Genomic DNA, 15,281 nt, shown 5'->3' with positions numbered 1-15,281 from the left:
GGATTAGACAAATTCATGGAGTAGATGGCTATCAATGGGTTCTAGTCATTATTTTATTTACAGCATTTGCTAACAATGCTCTTCAGCTAAAAAAAGGCTCCCTGAGTAGCTTACAAAGATTAATAATAAGACAGTCCCTGCCCTCAGGCTTACAATTGGAAAGACAAAACACAGAAGGAAAATGGATTGGGAGGAATAAGGAAAGAAGCAAAACTCGGGCATCAAGTCTTCATTTCAAATTTCTTATATGCATTCTTTCCGGCAGGAAAAGATGATGGTTGTATGCTGCCTCCAGTATCAGAGGCAGTATGATTCTGTATGTTTGTTTGTTTATTTGATTTATTAGCCGCCCATCTGGCTGGCTACCTGGCCACTCTAGGCAGCGTACAATACTAATAAAAAACTCAAGTCCTGCTTGTGGGTTTCCCGTGGGCAGCTGGCTGGCCACTATGTGAGCAGAATGCTGGACTTGGTAGACCTTGGTCTGATCCAGCAGGGCTCTTCTGATGTTCTTAAAAGGTCTGTCTTGCATGAGGAGTTCTGATGTCTTAAGTTGGGGCTTATGATTTCCAGGAAGTTATTGCTGATGGGTTCAAAGCTCTGGGGAAGTCTGCCTTTAAAAAAGAATTAGACTATTTCTGGTGTTATGATAACTTCTGCCTAAGTGTGAGTTTTGGGTTGTGTACCTGTTTCTTCATCTTGCTCATTTTATCCTCCCCACAACCCTACCAGGGAAGTTAGAGAGAGGGGGAGAGAGAGAGAATGGGTGTGAGTGACTGACCCAAAGTCAGAACATCATGGCGGGGGATTTGAACTCTGATCTCCACTGCCAAAGTCAAACACCACACTGGCTCTCCACAGAGAAGGCAAACCCTCACAGGTCTCTGTTAACGGTGGACATGTTTAGTCTAAACAGCATCTGATGCTTTGGCGCTGCTGAAGCTAATCAAGCATACAGGAGAGCAGATAGAAAAACCACTGGGAACCCCATGAGAGCAAGCTATAATAAGCACGTGTGCCTGTTATAATTTATCTTCTGTTGGCAAAGCTTTTTTTAAAAAAGAATACTAGTTGAGCTCATTCTGTTTGCACACTTGTTGCAGTGTTACTCTGTTTATGTATGGATGTATCTGTGTTGTTTGTGTGTGTGTGTATTTGTGTGTGTGTATATATATGTGTGTGTGTGTGTATCTATGAAAGACAGAAAGACTAACAAGAGTATTAAAACATATATTTTAAGCTAAACATTTCGGCTACCTGATGCCCAGTTAGCAGCACAGCTACTGATGAGGGCAGGAGCCCAAATGTTTAGCTTAAAATGTATATTTGAATACTCTGTTGTTAGTTGTTCTATCTTCCTTATACATTTTTACCTTAAGACTAACTGCATCCGTAGTGGATCCAGGGCTTCCTTGTTGCTTTGCTGTTATGCTGCTTTACACAACCCTCTCTCCCTCCATCTCTATATATGTGTGTGTACACACACACACACACACACTCTGTTGTTAGTCGTTCTGTATAGATATTATATAAATATCTATTATATAATATCTATAATATATTTCATAGATATATCGGAAAGACTAACAACAGTGTGTGTGTGTGTGTGTGTGTGTGTGTGTACACTCTGTTGTTAGTCTTTCTGTATAGATATTATATAATAATTATATATAATATCTATTATATAATATCTGTAATATATTTCATAGATATATCGGAAAGACTAACAACAGAGTATGTGTATATGTATGTATATAGAGCTAAATGTTCGGCTTCCACCCTTGTCAGTAGGTGTGCTGATAAATGGATACCAGACGCAGCACTTTGGAATGCCTGGAGATGAAAATTCCTTAGGAGGAAAAAAACAGAGGAGTGACTGGTATAATGCTTACGAATTGTCCTCCAGATTAAGGCCATTTGGCCCAAGAATTCTGAGTCTGTAGATGCAGAACTTTTCCTTTTTGTCAAGCGTGTCAGTGTCTTTTGTTTGTTCTGTTGGAAGCAACTGTAAATCAGAGAGACTATGTGCAGGTGAGCTGAAATGTCAGTTTATGTACATAAATGTGGATGTCCATCTTAAGAGTCTGGGCACTTGATCTTCTTTGCCGCAGTTGTCCCTGGTTGCTTCCCTTTCCGCTGACACTGGCCCTGCTCCTGGAGTTTCCCTGGGGCTGAGAGGATGACACACTCACAAGCAAAGGTGGAGCTTTAGCTAACCCAAGTCAAGAACACTTCCTGGCTTCTCATATCTCCTTAAAAGGAAATCCACCAGCGGGGAAGGCTGCCCCGGCCCAGGAATGACCTTCAGTCAGGTGACAATTAAAGGGAGAAAGACAGAGAGAGAGAGAAGGAGAGAGAGAAGTAAGCACTTTTCTGACCTTGAAGGTCATTCTCACAATGTGGAAGTAAAATGTCTTCATTCGGCTCTTCCAGCATGCTCAGGCTGGTTTCTCTGACCGCGCTTAGCTCCATTCTTGCAGTTCACACTAGTAACAGGGAGGTGGAGTTCTTTGCCTTTGTCTCCGGCCAATCATATATATATGTTCATCAGATTCAAATGGTATAGCTTTTCCTGGGCTGTACCACTTTGTGGGTGTGGGGGGAGAGGAGATTCCATGTCTGAATGTCTCCCCTCCTCCCCCACTTCCATGCACATATAAAGTTATTACAGAGAAGGCTAAACACTTTCCTGAAATGCTAGTGTTATATATGCATGGTGTATTTTTACCACCTGGATATATGGTACAGTCCAGGAAAGGCTATACTACAACTTCATTCTGATTAAGTCCTAGTCTAGGTCTTTGTGTGGAGCTGACCTTGCTGGGCTGGCTCTTCAGTCTTTGCTCATCTCAAAATAAAGGCAGGCTGGGTAAGCCAAGGAATGTATGGCTGCAGCAGAAAGAACAGCGGCAGTGTGGAATAGCGGTTAGAGTGTGGGACTTGGATCCAGGGGCCAATCGCTGTTTCTCAACCTCACAAGGACACTATGAGGATAAAATGGCTGGAGGACTATGTACACTCCATGAGCTCCTTGGAACAAGGGTGGGATTGTAATATAAGGTGGTCATGTGTCCTACGTAACAGAGGACTGTCCTCTATTTGAAGGGCTGCCCGGCCCAAGTCCCGCTTAAAGAACTATAAGAAGGAAAAGCAGCAGTCTTGATGTAGCTCATCAACAGATAACACCTTGACACCAGACCTGTCCAGGTGACAATCTTACCTACTATGGTAATCTGCGCTGTATTTCTCTTTAAATTATAGAGATTATTTATTTTATTTATTGCATTTCTGTACCGCCCCATAGCCAAAGCTCTGTAGGGTCAGGGGTCCCCAACTTTGTTGGACCCATGGGCACACTGGAAAAAATGCTGTGGCCGCCACAACATACCGGCTGATGTGGGGGCACTAGTCAAAAGTGAGCTCAAGAGGGGTGTGGGAGAGAAAGCAAGGGAGAAAAGAAGACTGCCCTACCATTTCCCAAGGTTTTTCTTAAAGCCATTTTTTTTGAAGGGGGCAGAAAGGAGGGAGCTTTGTGGGTGCTGTTGGAGGCCCCTGCAGGCACCAAGGGGTTCACAGACGCTGTGTTGGAAACCCTAGGTGGGTCACAAAAATTAAGACCCTAAAATACAACAGGATAACACATAATATAAAACCTTTAAAGTCTGAAACAGAATAAAAAGAGATAATAAATATCTGTGTCCTGTTTTGTACTTTTTTTTTGTTATGCATTGGTGATGCCTAAGTGCCACCCCAGATGATGGTGATGATATTATTATTAATAATATAATAATATTGAGAACAGGACTAGAAGGTCCAAACATATTAGACTGACTCTGGCCTGCTTACACTGGCTACCTATATGCTTCTGAGCTCGATTCAAGGTACTGGTTTTAGCCTATAAAGCCCTACATGGCTTGGGACCACAATACCTGACAGAACACCACTCCCCACATGAACCTACCCATACTCTATGGCCAGCATCTAACGCCCTCCTCCAGGTGTCTCCTCCAAGGGAGGCTAGGAAGGCGGCAACAAGGGAGAGGACATTCTCACTGGTGGCCCCCCAACTGTGGAAGGATCTCCCTGACGAGGCCCACCCTGCGCCAACATTATTATCTTTTCGATGTCAAAAAGTTCTATCTCTTTTCTAGGCTTCTGGCAGCATATGGTGAGTTTTTAATCGGTTCTGGATCTTTCTTATGGTTATAGTTGATGGTTCAGAGTTGTTTTTAGATATATGTTGACTCTGTGTATACTGTTTGTTTCATGTTAATGATTTTTTAAAACTTTGTATACTGTATTTTAATGTTTTTTAATCTTTGTAAACTGCCCAGAGAGCTTTGGCTATGGGGCAGTATAGAAATGCAAGAAAATAATAATAATATTTATTTATTTATTTACAATATTTATATACTGCTCCACATCAAAGATTTTGGAGCGGTGAACAACAAGATAAAATAATAAAACCCCATAATTAAAGCAATTTAAACAATTTAACAGAACACATTCTGAACTTAATAAACCATGGCTGGTCACTCAGGGAAGGTCTCTTGAAATAACAGCGTCTTCAGGAGGCACCGAAAGCAACACAATTATGGTGCCTGCCTGACCTGCAAAGACAGGGTGTTCCTTCACAGGAAGGGGGCCACCACACTGAAGGCTCTTTTCCTGGTGGCCTCCAGCCGGGCCATAGGTCCATGTGGAACCACCAGGAGCAAGCCCTCCTGGTGACTGGGTAGGTTGGTAAAGAACGAGGCTTTATTATTAAACAGCTGGACTGTATTCCTCTGCCAAAACAATATCCCCAGCACTTGGGAGCAGCAAAGGCACTGATGTTTATAACGGTAGCGAATACTTGAACAGCATATTTATATTATGTACACCTTTGCTTTGAAAGGCAATAATATTAATTATTAATAATAATTAATAATATTATTATTAAGGACTTGAAAGGCTGTCACAGAGAGGAAGTCCGGGATCTCTTCTTGATCATCCCAGAGGGCAGGACATGGAATAATGGGCTCAAGTGACAGGAAGCCAGATTCCGACAGAACATCAGGAAAAACTTCCTGACTGTTAGAGCAATACGACAATGGAACCAAGTACCTAGGGAGGTGGTGGGCTCTCCCACACTGGAGGCATTCAAGATGAAGCTGGACAGCCACCTGTCAGGGATGCTCTGAATTGGATTCCTGCACTGAGCAGGGGGTTGGACCTGATGGTCTTGTAGGCCCCTTCCAACACTACTGTTCTATTATTCTATTAATAAGAATTAATAATATATTAATTATTGCCTTTCAAAGGGAATAAAAATCTCAAGTAGCAAACAAAAAATAAAATAAAAAGGTGAGCCTTTTGATGAATATTCACAGCTGCCAATCCTGTAAGGACTAGGCCAGAAATAGAACAGCCAGATAAAAATGAAAACAACAACAAGGGATACTCCAAGGATAATGTTACTTGAAATAAGAGTAATCCAGTATTATTATTATTATTATTATTAATTGATATAGTGCCATCAGTGTGCACTGAGTATCCTATAGGTCAGTGGCAGAACATGCAAAAGATCCCAGGTCCATTCTCCAGGTAGGTCTGCGAAAGACCCTGTATGAAACCCTGGAGAACCACTGCCAGTTAGACTGAGCTAATGGAACATCAGTCTGGCTGAGTAGGAGGCAGCTTCCTATGACTCGTGGAAGGAAATATGGGCGATGGACATTGATAAATAATTATGACACAGCTCAAAACAAAACAAAACAAAGTTCAAACAAACCCCTGCCCCCAAGAGCTTGCAGCAGCCTTTCCCAACCTGGTGCCCTCCAGATGTTTTGGACTTCAACTCCCTTCAGCCCCAGTCAGCATGCCCAATGGCCAGGAATGCTAGGAGTTGTAGTCCAAAGTATCTGGAAGCCACCAGGTTGTGGAAGTCTGGTTCACAGTGTCCTAGAATGCTGAGATTCTCAACATTCTGTATTTCTTTTAATATATATATATATATATATATATATATATATATATATATATATATATGTTGTTGTTGTTGTTCAGTCGTTCAGTCGTGTCCGACTCTTCGTGACCCCATGGACCATAGCACGCCAGGCCTTCCTGTCCTGTGCTCTCTCCCGGAGCGTGCTCAAGTTCATATTCATTGCATCGGTGATGCTATCTAGCCATCTCATCCTCTGCCGTCCCCTTCTCCTTTTGCCTTCAGTCTTTCCCAGCATCAGGGTCTTTTCCAGGGAGTTTTCTCTTCGCATTAGGTGGCCAAAATATTTGAGCTTCAGCTTCAGTATCTGTCCTTCCAATGAGCACTCAGGGTTGATTTCCTTTAGGATGGACTGATTTGACCTCCTTGCAGTCCAGGGGACTCGTAAGAGTCTTCTCCAGCACCACAGTTCGAAAGCATCAATTCTTCGGCGCTCAGCCTTCCTTATAGTCCAGCTCTCACAGCCATACATTACTACTGAGAAAACCATAGCTTTGATTAGACGGACCTTTGTCAGCAAGGTGATGTCTCTGCTTCTTACTATGCTGTCTAGGTTTGCCATAGCTTTCCTCCCAAGGAGGAAAACCCAAAACCAGGAAAACCCAGGAAAACCCAAAACCTTGCTCCCAAGGAGCAAGCGTCTTTTAATTTCATGGCTACATGAAATTAAATCACCGTCTGCGGTGATCTTGGAGCCCAAGAAAGTAAAATCTGTCACTGCTTCCATTTCTTCCCCTTCTATATGCCAGGAAGTGATAGGGCCAGATGCCATGATCTTCGTTTTTTTAATGTTGAGTTTCAAACCAGCTTTTGCACTCTCCTCTTTCACCCTCAACAAGAGGCTCTTGAGATCCTCTTCGCTTTCTGCCATTAGGGTGGTATCGTCTGCATATCGGAGGTTGTTGATAATTCTCCCAGCAATCTTAATTCCGACCTCTGATTCATCCAACCCGGCGTTTCTCATGATGTACTCTGCATATAAGTTAAATAAGCAGGGTGACAATATGCAGCCTTGTCGTACTCCTTTCCCAATTTTGAACCACTCGGTTGTTCCATGTGTGGTTCTTACTGTTGCTTCTTGACCCTTGTATATATATTCATAAATTATGCTCCCAAATTAACAGAGCTGAAGATATGAACTAAAAGATATCCATGGGCAGTGGAGGCTGGTGGTTCTGATGTCAGTGAGGCTGTCAATCCACTCCAGTTGTCGTTCAGGACTGTAAAGTCACCTTGGATAGTTCCTCTAGAGTTCGGATTGGTTCTGACTGAAACCCGGAGAGGATTCACTGCCCCACTGACATCGGAGTCACCAGCCTCCACTGCCCTGGGGCTACTGTGTTCTCAAATATGGGAAATTCCTGTGCATCGCAGGGCATCTGGAAATCCTCCATCCTATCTATAACAGGGAGGAGATGCAGTCGGAAATGCACTTTCTGACGGACACAGTAGACCTCACTTGCTGGCTCGAACCTGCTGTGCAGCTTGTTCCACAGGTGAGCGGCTTTAGCGCTATAGCTTCTGCATCTGGCTCAGTTTGGTCTAAACTGAACAGCACCGTTGACACGAAGGGCCGAAACACACATTATTTTAAATGTGTGTCTAGCAGCTATGTCTTCTTTGCTATTTTTACTCTCAAGTAGGCACAGGGGGCCTGATCCAGATCCTAAAAGCCTCCCACCCGCCAATGGTAGGGTCCCGATCTGGATTAGGGGCTCTGCACCTACTCTAGAGTAAAAAACACAAAGGAAAGACATAGCTGCTAGAGACACATTTAAAGTAATGTCTCTTTTGGTCCTAACGAACACACTAACGAGGCGTTTTTGATTTTTATAGCATAAATCAGAACAGATGGACTTTAATGTGTGTTGAGTCATTTAGGGTGGATGTGGCAATTTAGCCTAGTCTTCTTCCCGATAGACTAGCTTCCTATGGGTTTATGTGGTTTTGGTTATGGTGTGTGACACCATGGTTTTGGTTACATGGGACAGCATTCAAAGATATCTCCTCTGTTGCCATGCTCAGGCAGTGGAACTCTTCATCCTGGAGGAGCCATGTTGCCCCCTCCCTATGCAATGCCAGCCGAAAACCTTCTTGTCCTAGCAGGCCCTTGGTCTGGCCTTGTGTTTGAATATACTCTTCCAGGCTTTCTCTTGATTGCTGATTTGATCTCCTACTCTGTTCCGTATTTTTAATTGCTTGTTAAAAAATAATGTGGTGGTTGTTTTTAAATTATTGATGTTAGCTGTTCGCTGTTAGCTGCCTTGGAAAGGCAGGACATACATTTCCCTAAATAAATATCCCTAACTGCAGTCTGAAGTCCAAGCTGGGCTATACCACATTATATTTCTGTACATACTCTTAGTCTTCTGGGCAGCAGCTTGTGTTTCCTCTTTTACAGATGACCATCTTCTGTTAGTCTTGTCTAAGTCCAGTTTAAAGATAAAGAACTATCTGAAGGAAGAGCCGTGCCTTGAAGTTGCCCATCAACAGCAAACCAAGTAAGGTACAGAGTTCGCCTGGTCACAGTCTTCGACCCTGTGGTGCGATGTACTGTATTTCTTTGTAAATTCTAATAATAATGTCTAAATTTGTATCTCTACATATAAATTGGCATATGCCAATTTTATGCAAATCATTTTTTTTGGTGATGCATTTTCTCTTTTTGGGGGTGACTCATAATGGCCAGCCTGTCTTGTGTATGGTACATAGTACCTCTTGGTGGTATATCAGCCTTCTCCAACGTTCCCCTCCAGATGCTTGGACTTCAGTTCCCATTGGTCCAAGCCAAAATAGTGAATGGTGAGGAATTCTGGGAGTTGTAGTCTAAAACATCCGGAGAAAGTTGTGTTACATACAACTTTTTAACACTGGAGAGCCAGTGTGGTATCATGGTTAGAGTGTTGGACTGGGACATAGGAGACCCGGGTTCTAGTCCCTACTTGGTCATGAAGCTCACTGGGTGACTTTGTGCCAGTCACCAACTCTCAGCCTAACCTACCTCACAGGGTTGTTGTGAGGATAAAATGGAGGAGGGGGATCATGTGCTCTGCCTTGGGCTCTTTGGAGGAAAAATGGGATATAAATGGATCAAGTAAAACAAACGCGTAGCCAGCTTTAACACCCCAGCACCATCATGATCTGTCATTGAGCATGCTGACAACTGTTTAAATAACCTGTCTTTCCATATCGACATCCATGTAATCAATGTGTTTTTTCCTAGCAGTGCTGGGTTTTGCCACAAACTGACGCCTATTTAGCCACATGCTTCACTCTAACCTGCCAAGGTCTGCGGTCAAAGTGCTTTCCGTGCAACTGCTTTTTGGCTGCCTGCTCGCCCTCGCATGAGCGGACAGGGTGTTGCATTCTTCACATTGCGTGAAATTCCTGCTCCGCAGGACTGTTGCTGAAGCAATCAGCAGAGGTTTCACGTACAGAACAGCAGAGAAACAGCAATGGACTTTCCTCAGGTCCCATTGCAGCCAAACTACACATGACAATAATTGCGTTTTTCTATCTAACGTTTTTAAAAAGGAAAAGGAAAATACAAATGGCATCAGCTCACATCGTGAGTGATAAATAACAGGAACAGAGCAGGCATGGAGGGGGAATTTAAACCTTTCCTGGCCTGCTGTGGTCCTGAGGACAATCTCTTTTCTAAAGCTAGGATTTGAGGGTGGGGGACAGTGGAATCCCCTATTGGCATCAATGAGGGATTTCCTCCCAGTACCAATAGCTAGATTATAGCAATGAAATCTGTGTAGGACTCCCCTTGAAGATGATTTGGAAACTGCAATGAGTACAGAATGCAGAAGCTAGAATGCTTGTAGGATCACATCACACCAGTTCTGAACCGGTTCCATTGGCTGCCTATTTATTTCCAGGCCCAACATAAGATGCTGTTTTTGGCCTTTAAAGGCTAGGCTAAATAGTTTAAGACCAGGACCTTCTGCATCTGTATGAGCCTGCCTGAATGCTAAGATCAGCATCTGAGGCCCTGCTCTCTGGCCTGCCGATAAGAGCTGTAAGACTGGCAGGCACCAGAGGCCTTTTCAATGGTGGCCCCACATGTTAGGAACTAACTGCCCCAGCAAAGCACTTATGGCTTTCATTGCTGGCTTTTTTCTTTTTCCTTTCTCCAAAGACTATAGTCCTACCCAGTTGTTTGGTACCTATGGGCATCAAATGCACGAAGGGGCATCAAGAAGATAACCAGCTAGCCCCACCCCACAGACAGATGTGCTGGCCACACCCCCGGTCTACATGCCTACACTCATACAGATGTTTGTTCGTAGGTCTCCCTCCATGGGGGCCCAAACCCTGGTGCTACAACTGAATAGAGCTTCTGAAGACATCACATGTAATCTGCGACGATCTAAGGGCTAAACTAGCCACTATATTACTTGTGTTAATATCTATGAGCTCATAACTGCCTGGTTGTCCTGGAATAGATTCCTCCTTTGCTCATATCTTCGTGCATGACCTACCTGTGTCCATAGTGGATGAGGCCGCTGCTCCTATTCTTGCAGTCATTTGCCTGGCTGCGCAAATGTGCAGCAGCCAAGGGTTGGGGATCAGGGAGGAGGAGTGGCTGTTATCTACTGGGAGCCCTTGGTCCTCACCAGACTCCCTCTCCGTGAGAGCAGGGTTGCTGATTGCATGTACTAGAGGCTGGGCCCGAAGGGCAGTCTGGGGATCCTGTTCATGCACCATCCACCCCGCTGCACAACAGACTCCCTGGCCGAGGTGCTTGAGGTGTCTCTGATGTGCATGTGCAGTCCCCTAACTTGTTGGTGTTGGGGGACTTCAATGTACTTTCGGAGGCCATCCTCATGGGGGCACCTCAGGACTTCATGGAGACCATGGCTTCCTGGGAGTGGTACTCCATTCCAACTGGGCCCACCCATGTAGCCGGTCATGGTTATACCTTGTGTTTCTTTCCGGAGAGGTGGGGAGTGATCTGGAAATTGGGGATATATCCACCACCCCCTTATCATAGTCAGATCACTACTTGGTGGGGTGGACTTCTTGGTTCCACAATCCCTCCACAGGGGTGGAGGACCCATTAAGATGGTCCGCCCCAGGCGTCTTATGGATCCAAATGGATTCCTGATTGCGCTTAGGGATTCTTTGGAGCACGCAAATGGCCACTTGGTTGAGACCCTGGTGGGTGGCTGGAATGCTGCAATCACTGGGGCATTAGACCGGGTGGCTCCGAAACACCCTCCCCCCCCGAACAGAGCTCAGACTGCACCATGGTTCACTGCACGGTTGCAAGTTCTGAAGCAGGAGGTGAGACAGCTAGAGCGCCGGTGGCGGAAATCTTGCTCTGAAGATGATCGGACATGCCTACCACATGGCAATAAGAGCAGCAAAAGAGGATTTTTATGCTGCCTCTATTGTGTCTGCAGAGTGCCATCCCAGGAGGCTGTTCCAAGTGGTCCAGAACCTGCTCCGTCCAGTTGTTCCAGAACCAATGGAGCATTCTAAGGCCTCCTGTGATGAGTTTGCAAAGCACTTTGCAGATAAAATTGACCGGATCAGAGTGCAATTCTGTGCACTGTGCGTACAGTTAGTGACTAAGGGGTGGCCAGTGGCAGACTGGTTGTGTGGGATTGGTTCCTGCTTCTTCCTTCTGAGGAAGTGGACAAGGTGCTTTCATCTTTAAGGGCGACCACCTGCTTACTTGATCCTTGCCCGTCTTGGCTAATTATGAGCTGCAGGGAGAGACTCAGGGAGGGGATCAAGGTGGTGGTGAATGCCTCTCTCAAGGATGGAGTGATGCCATCAGGCCTCAAGGAGGCGGTGATAAGACCACTGTTAAAGAAGCCCTCCTGGGATCCCCAAGACTTGAACAACTTTAGCCCGGTCTCAAATCTGTTGTTTTGGGGCAAGGTGACTGAGTGGGTGGTGGCGTTGCAGTTGCAGGCACACTTGGAAGAAGCCAATTACCTGGATCCATTTCAACTGGGCTTCAAGCCTGGGCATGGGTTGCCTTGGTGGGTGATATGAGGAGGACTTTGGATAGGGGCAAATCCTCCTTCCCTGTTCTCCTCGATCTCTGTGGTTTTTGATACCATTGACCACAGTATCCTCCTTGACCACCTGGAGGGGTTGGGCACAGGGGACAACGTATTACAGTGGTCCCTTCCTCTCTGGCAGGTACCAGAGGGTACCTCTTGAGGAGGAGACTTCAGACCCTTGGCTGCTCACGTGCGGGGTGCCACAGAGTTCTATTCTCTCCTCAGTGTTATTTCACATCTATGCTGGGAGCTGTCATCAGGAGGTTTCGGGCGCAGTGTCACCAATATGCGGATGACATGCAGCTCTACCTCTCATTTAAATCCTCGCCAAGGGTGGCTGTAGAAACCCTGTCCAAGTGTCTGGAGCCGGTGAGTAGCTGGATGGGAAGGACTAAGCTGAAACTGAACCTTGACAAAACCGAAGTACTTTTGGTGGGAGACAAGGGTAGGTTTGAGGATGTTGACCTGGTGTTCAGTGGGGTGCGGCTGCCCCTGAAGGACCAGGTTCACAGCGAGGGGGTCATTTTGGACTCCCAGCTGTCCATGGAGGCTCAGGTGTCAGCTGTGAGCCGGCCGGCACTGTACCAACTCCATCTGATACGGCGGCTGAACCCCGACCTCCCTAATCAGTTCCTCTCAGTAGTTCATGCCCTGTTCTCCTCTTGCCTAGACTACTGTAATGCGCTCTACGTGGGGTTACCCTTGAAGAAGGTTCGGAAGTTGCAGCTGGTGCAGTACGCGGCAGCCCGCCTGATTAAAGGCAGCCATCAGCGAGACCACATCACTGCAGTGCTGAAGGAGTTGCACTGGTTACTAGTTGTTTTCCAGGCCCAATTCAAGGTGTTGGTATTGACCTTTAAAACCTTATACGGTTCCAGCCCAGTCTATCTTAAGGAGTGCCTCCAGCAACACCAGGGATACTGCTCAATGAGATGGGCCTTGGAAGGCCTTCTGTCTGTCCCATCAGCCTGGACAGCTAGGCTGGTGAGGACTAGGGAGAGGGCCTTTTCTGTGGTGGTCCCCACTCTGTGGAATTCCTTCCCTAGTGGCCTCCGCTCTTTGATGAGCTTCCGCCGGGCTTTGAAAACCTGTCTGTTCAGGCGGGCACTTGGGGTGCGTTAAGGTTTTTTTAGAGCCATGTTGTTTTGTTCAGTTGATTATGTTGTATTTTGTGTTGTTATTTGTATTGTACACTACCTAGAGTGGCTGGGTAGCCAGCCAGATGGGCAGCTAATAAATCTAATAAATAAATAAAATAAAAATAGTTATCCTGCCATGTGTCTGAATGGTTGCATGTGTTCTGCGCTCACTCTGCTGTGTTGATACAGCAGTCCCATGGTTTCTCTCTTATCCTGTTGCTAGTTTGTCAGCAGACGTCAGCCCTTGCGTCTCCATCTTCTCTTTCACAATTTCTTGGGGCATTCCCCTGCACAAGCCCAGCCGGAACGAACGGCAATTCTCTGGCACAGTTCCCATTCATGGAAATGGTGCTACTGCGGAAGAACCTTTCCTGTGGATCATACCCTACATATTTAACAGAGTTCTTGTTGAAGAAAGACTGCAAATGACTTTCCCGATTAAAGGTGTAAATGATAGGTAACCGTTTTGAAGGCAAAACAAAACTCACTTGTGGATCATAACTTGACCATCAAGGATATTTTGTCTGCTTTTAAAATAAAATATATATATCGCACAATGATTGTCAACGGATGAGGAAGGGAAGGGTGTGAGAATTAGGGCAGGCAACCTTCTTTCTGTTGCTGCTGGAGGGCTGTTACTCATCCAGGTGGTTGTGGGGAAGTAAAATAGATGACTCACCTGAACGTTTTCACTACCAGAAGTTGTACAATGTGGAAATGCTTCATATTCCAGCACCGTTTCTTTTTTGTACATGCTGAGAAAACTGTTGTGTAATGAAATTTGCAAGAGAGAAATTGGACTGAAGAGGAGGAAAGCAGATATGGAGGAAGGGAAAGTCTGCTTTGATGTTCAACCGATTTCAACATACTTGAAATCACTGAGGATACATCGGTGCTATTTATTTACTAGCAATCCCCAGCCTAAACAGGAACACCTTGAGTGCTACCTATTTTTTAATATTTGTGTCCAGCCTTTCTTTTACTGTGTGCAGAATGTAATACCTTTCTACCCAAGGCTAGCTCACACATGCATATGCATGCATCACTTGACAACTTGCCACTCAAGATCCCAGGCCTGGCGCTGTTACCAGGCATCCTTAGGCAGCTGCTGGGGAGGGTGGGGGGGGTGGTTCCTGCTCCTGTATGAACTGTTTCAGTGGTAAATCACTGTGGTCCAAGGGACCTTTTTAGTCAATGGAATTCTTAAAAAGCTAACCGGTTTATTGATTAAACATTGCAGCCCTAGCAATGGCTTGTAGCCAGTATGCCACATCACTTGATGATTGCAACATCAAGTCGCCACGTGGGTGCCAAGAGTTGAGATATCACCTCTCCTGTGACATCACTGCGTAGCCTTAGGCAAGCTACTCTCCCAGCCTCCCCATCTGCAATATGACCTACTTTATAGGGCTATTGTAAGGATGATCAAGATTATACACACAAAACACTTTCAGCAGTGAGGGAACATTATACCAATGTTCACAACCGCACATTTAAGCTCCAGCATGCCTAACATTATCTGGATTGGATCTAAAAGGCTTTAAATTCACCTTGGAAGCAAAATCAAAAAAGAAACAGCTGCACCAATTTAGTTCCCAACACATTTTGACATTTGGTCTCTATCAAGGGAACTGAAGAGCACAAAACATAAAATACACAATAAGTGATATATAATGTACACCAAAACACTTAAAATATATTTGTACATTTTGCAGTTTTTAGTCATTTTAGGGTATCCACAGATTTTGTTGAAAACATATAGATTTGTATTCTAAATGCCTAGTATATGTGTGTGTGTGTGTGTGTGTGTGTGTGTGTATGTATGTATGTATATATATATATATATATATAAAATTTATTATGTTTTTTAACATTTGTCAGATTCTAAATCTTACGTATTTATATATAGAGAATCTTAACATTATTTTTAGAATAGTTTAGTATGTTCTGAAGATTTTAATTAGTCAACATGTATTATTTTAAGAATGCTTTTGGAAACATGTAAACTGTATTCTAAGTGTTTTGGTGTACATTATATATCACTTATCACGTATTTTATATTTTGTATTCTTCAGTTCCCTTGATAAAGACCAAGTGTCAAAACGTGTTGGGAATTAAATTGATGCAGCTGTT

This window comes from Heloderma suspectum, chromosome 9, assembly GCF_057233095.1.
Source record: "Heloderma suspectum isolate Gila_16-S chromosome 9, 16-S_ref, whole genome shotgun sequence".
NCBI lineage: Eukaryota > Metazoa > Chordata > Lepidosauria > Squamata > Helodermatidae > Heloderma > Heloderma suspectum.
The sequence above is the reverse complement of the archived record's forward strand: the minus strand, read 5'-3'. Positions refer to the sequence as shown.